The sequence below is a fragment of the Spea bombifrons genome, chromosome 4 (genome assembly GCF_027358695.1).
Source record: "Spea bombifrons isolate aSpeBom1 chromosome 4, aSpeBom1.2.pri, whole genome shotgun sequence".
Taxonomy (NCBI): Eukaryota; Metazoa; Chordata; class Amphibia; order Anura; family Pelobatidae; genus Spea; species Spea bombifrons.
In genome coordinates this window covers 78,192,951-78,198,950 of record NC_071090.1, presented here as the reverse complement: position 1 = coordinate 78,198,950, position 6,000 = coordinate 78,192,951, and positions in this window count along the sequence as shown.

Here is a 6,000-nt window from a genome sequence, read left to right as displayed (position 1 = left end):
CTGTCTAACACCATCTCAGTTAAGTTAAACTTAATTACATTACATCTAGTGAATATCAGTGACATAAGCAAGATAACAGGAGTGTCTTGTCCCAAGAAACAGGACAGTGAAGCAGATACAGCTAACAATAATACAATAAAAAATAATATATGACTGCACGGGTGCATTAGAGATCTAAGATACAGTAATGAATCTGTATACCTGTAATTTTTCCTTTTTTGGTACTAATTCATTTAGACCTGGAAGTGTACATGATTTGGAATTCGATATTGCACTGCATTTTTCTTTTTTCCCATTTGATTCAGCAAATCATCATTACACTTGAACATTATGAAATCCAGTTGAATTCAGAGAATGGTTTATGAATGCAATCCACTAGATGGTGCAATTTATTATAGAATAAATGTGTGGGTGTTTAGAAACATTAAATGTGAAAAATACCTGTGTGTAAAGAGTCTGTACAACATGTATAATCACATGACTGCACAACATGTATAATCAACATTTAATTAAACATTTGTACAGTACTTTAACCTAAAGTTCCATTGAGAGACAGAATCCCATTCAGTAATGTGAGAATTCAATTTCCCATGTTGCGATATAGATACCTAAGCTGTGATATACAGGTTTTATGATCTGAATACTGTTTGAAAAACTGCTTACTCCATGCTTTTGCTGATATAATAATCAGCTAACCAGTGTAAGCACTTGAATGCATGTGATAGCTGGGAGGTCCCTTTAAATGAATGTGGTGCCCCCCTTGCAAATACATGGAAGATTCTGCATGTCCCCCAGCTATTTTATATTTTGCATTAAAAAAATGCATTAAATAAAGTACTCACAAAATACTCTAAGATGCATTCTTCTTTAATGAGGCTGTCATGGACAGTAAACTGTACCACCACAGACACACATATGAAGACTTGTAACAGGGATGGTAGTGTGTGTCTGTGTGTGTGTGTTTTGAAAGCTGGACAGATTTCTTGAATGACATCTGGGAAAGGAAGGAATTAAATATGTATATATAATACTTTTATTTCTTACTTTTTAAAAAAAGTGATATTAAATATAATAGCTTGTGTGTTTATAATTGCTATGCTAAAAACCTTTTTATGGGTTTTTTTTATGACACCTTAGGCTTAAGCAGGGTTCAGGGCACAACACGTGACACAAGTAAAATTCCCTGTAGATATTGTTGACAGAACAAACAATGGAAAACCCTATTATTGACTATTATGTGTAGATACAGGTCTGTGTAGTTCATGAAATTTAACTTTATGATTGACAATTGGCATTGACAGGTGTACAGTACTTGCCTATTGTGCTATTTATTTTTGTGTATTTATCTTTCACGAACGTGTTTAATCCTCCTTAAATCCCATTAATACTACTTGGAGTGCTGTAAATGCTGTCATTGAATGGATTGGTTGGTGTGACAGGGTTTAGGAGGTGTCTTCCTTACTCTCTATAATCCTTGTCATTCCACTAATATTGACTAAGAGCATAATTACTATGAGTTGCAAATGTCAACCTCAGATCCGCCTGTATGAATTTGCCAGGTTGTGTACAGAATTGTCCAGAATTTACATTAAACAGGTACTCTTCTTCCTTGTGCCATGTATTCTGTGCAGAGCACTGGGACCTAATGTCATATCCAGCCACTTCCATGCTCAAAAGGATGCACAGTCAGAGGAATAAATACTATGGAGGCTGCGACGACTAGTAACCCCTTTAAGAGTCTAAATAGGCATGTTACAAGGAGATCACCCTATCCAGCTAATGGAGCGGTTGGGTACCTGAGAGCCCAATCAGTAATGTAACGCAGGGAATGGTCAAGCTTAAACTTGTATTTTAACTACTGTCTTAGTATTGAAATCTTTACATACATATGCAATCTTTATATATATATATATATATACATACATACATACGTGTTGCAATTTTGAAATAGTTTAAGCATGTAACTATTAAGCGATACTGTTATTTTAATTAGTACACAGCAGGGTACATAAAATATGCGCATACATGGTACTTAAAAAATATGTTTTGTTCCAGAGGTTAATAATCATATGTATCCGAAAAGGCCCATCAGAATAGAGCTATGAAATACAGGCATTTAAAGTGCAGCCTTAGCCTCTGACATGTATTTATTTTGGTTTATCTGTAAGCATAGTCCAAGGAAATGATTGTTTAGCCTTCAATGAAAGCTGCCATACAACCAAAGTGATCCAATTGTTTCTAACTGCAGGAATATCCTTAATGAAGGAGCAAGGAAGGCATGCGTCGTGTCAGGAAACAGACCTCATGTAAGAATTCAAGGGAACTCTGTTTGGTTTGTCTCAGTGAAAACTTGAACAGGAAGCTCACTCACCGGCCGGCTGAGCATTAAATTAAACAAAGCCGGTCTCTGTGAGGTTGTCAGAGTCTTATCTCTGAATTTCACCTGTGTCAGAAGAGGCACAGCAAAACAAGCTTCAAATGACTTGGATAAATCTTTTAATCTTGAAATGTCAAATTAATGTTATCTTGTTGGAATGTTCCCATGCAACCAAGACACAAAATATGTTTTCGACTTTCTCCAGTTCTCCGGTGGTGGCCACTATTCAGCAAAGGTCTTAAACCCACTGACCCACACTGACAATGACCATATATTTATACGTTCATGTTTATGTTTTATTTGTGGACAGGGCTTACAAAGTGGGTGTGATGAGAAGGAAGATAAAAAGGTAGAGCATGGATTATTAAACTGAATGATATAGTGAAGCAAGATCAGTGTATTGCATTACAGCGAATAAAGATAAAAGGGCAGTGGAGGGAGAGTTCTTGCAGGATGATGTAACATTTTTAGGAGGGGTGAGTTAGAGGAGTTTAAATAGACTTCAAGACCCTCTCACAAATTCAGGCAATGCCTTAAACATATGGTCATGGCTTATAGCATGGGTACTACCTAGTATTTGGATGATGTGGGGAAGGACTGTTTTTAGAGGCAGATGAAGCACTTATTGTGACTGAATGTCCTGAGTATGGTGAGGGATTGAGATCTAAGCAAGGACTCTCATATATTTTGTGAGAATTGAAGGACCATCAGTAAATGGCTGCTAGTAGGATATAGTTGGTGGAGCTAGTATCTAAGAGGTCAGATAGTTGGTGGAAGATATGACCGTTCATAGGGAGATGTGTGCAGGGAGGGGTACAAGGCATTTTGGTCTGCAGGTAGGCAACAAGGGTTCAGAAATCAGGCAAAGAAATAGCCCAGGGAGGTACCAAGATAAACAGAAGACAATGTATCTGTATGTAAGTGAGGTCAAAAACAGTTCAGGTCCAAAAATAGAAGACCTTAATGCTGTATAAAGGCTATCAGGAGGGTTCAAACCAAGTCTGGAATGCGACAATGGACTAATGCCAAATGACACTGCTATTCGGCTAGGTTCTAAAAAGCTCAATAGAAGCTGCAACATACTGTATACATACATGTGCATATTACTTAAAACTGTATAAATATTTTGAATGTCAAAATAAAGCACACTTGCGCTAATACCATACAGTAACATGCACATACACAGTAATGTATGCACATATGCTAATGCCAAACAATGACACACACATGCACATACGCACTTTAACACCATACATTTCCACATGCATACATACAAATGTGTACAAACTCTCACTCACTTACCCACCTTCTTCTTGCCCTTTCCCACACCAGGTTCTGAGCCACCGACCAGCTCGAAACCACCAACCAAACCAGAAACCCACTACTTCCTATTAACCCACCATTATTCCACCCCAACCTTACACAGACCAGCCCCGCCACTGTGAAAAACTAATTAAAAGTGACAGTCACAAAATGGAGGGACCTATTTATACAGGACCTCCCAAAGTCCCCTAACCAATGTCCCTTAACCCCATTATGCCAAGCCCACTTCCTCACACAGTGAAGGCCCCTTTCACCTAGCTACACTGGTTCCATGGGCTACACTCTTGCTGGAGCAACTTGCCAGTGTTGGCCCTATCTAGTGAATAGTAAAGGAAGGAGTTGAAACCACAACTCCCCTGACAACACTCCTTTTAGTAAATAAACCCCACCGCAACACTCAGTGATTTTGCTCCCTAAGTCTACCCTTAGCAAAGCCCCTGGCCACTGTCTTAGCCTTTTACTTATTTTGCAGTGCCACGTGGAGATGTAAGTAAAATCCAAAGTTTCATTTAAAATTACATTAGTAACTTTGCTTTTCTTTGAAGATAAAATTAAATGTATTCCTTGATTCATTTACATAAATCCCTTATGGAATCAAAGCAGCACTAAAAATAGCTTAATCCTATCTGATGTATGAAATAGCATTTTGCAGGTAGAGCTAAAATGTTAATCTTAAAACACTAATGCTACCTAGAATGAGCATAATCTCTAAGAATACTGAAACATCTGCCATAGTAATGTGGCACTGTGGTACTTAGTAATGCTGTACTGTCTATACTATATATATATATAAATTAACTTTTCCAGCAATTTGACCTCCAGTAGCTCGTCTATTGCATTTGACCACATGGGCCATTCTTCACGCCCCACGTGAATCAATGAGCCTTGGCTGCCTATGACCCTGCCGCTTTTCCTTCCTTGGACTTTTGATAGGTACTGACCACTGCAGACCATGAACCTCCACAAGAGTTGTCTAACTATTGCAATTTGGTCCTTTTGAAAGTCTTTCAGATACTTTCGCTTGCCAAGAAGTGAGGAAACAAAAGTTCAAACAGTGAGTGACAGCCCAAAGACTGACTGGCCACTTTTGTTTTAGAAAAATGTATCTGCTAGAATTGAAGCTCTACTGTTCCATTAGCAATATTAATGATCAGTCTAGTTCAGTTCATTCCATGATGGAGTTACCTCTGTATATCAGTGAACCACACTCCCTATAAATGTATCTCACTGCTCTGCAAGAGAAAACCTCAACTAAATGTGTTTAGTTATAAATAAACAAGTCTTGAGTCTGAACAGTCATAATGCATAACCTAATTTCATCCAAAAATAACCACATTCAAGCTTAAGGCAATTTTTGAAGAACACATAATGTATGCGCCAACCGCATGCTTAAAATAAATCTTTACTGCTTTTATTTTTTGGATAGATGTGTAGCAGACATTCCCAGGGCTCCAAATGATTTCAGCTCAGTGAATGAAGTTGGAATGCTAGCTACAAAGATATGCTAGGGAATTAGTGCTAATGTTTAAATAAGCTTTTGTTCATATATGTTTAATGATGTCAAACTTAAGCAAGGAAAGGCTAGCTTGGTAATAGGGTCTCTTTCATGTTTAACTTAAATTGAGAGAATAACATAAATATGTTTCCTGATAGATCTAGGACAGTGAATTCCTTCCGGACATCTATCTCAGAAATTACTCAGAGAGGAATAAACAGTAGATGAGACTATACAGTAACTGTTGAATCATCGGCATTGCTGACTCAGAACGGGAGAGACATGGCAGACTCAGACCTTGTAAGAATTGCAATTCTCTGTCTGCTGGGCTGTAAAGTCTTTAAATTAGAAGATAAATACGATTGAAAACATAGCAGATCATTAAGATGTATTCATAGTGATTTGTATCTGCTTGCTAACCATGGAAGCAGTTGGTAAACATAGCAATAAATTACATTCCAGAGGAGAAAATAATTCTAACCAATGAACATGTTCAGTGAACTAGAAAATTGTTCTTTTCTTGCTTTGCTTTATTTTTAAAAGGGTTTTGTTTTTGGTTTATGGTTGTTTATGTAATGCAATTTCACTGCTTCATAGTGTACAAATATGTTATTAACAAAATAAATAGATAAACTCATTTTCTGTTGAATGTAAGGTTCCAAAGTAATGTGAAGTTCCTTGCGGCATTATACCTGTTTCAGGAGGCCTTAGGTTTGCATGATCATTTTACCGTGGGATTAACTGTTGGATCAAAGACAGGAGAAAATGGATACGATAAATTATAATGCTAACAATTTATCTTATA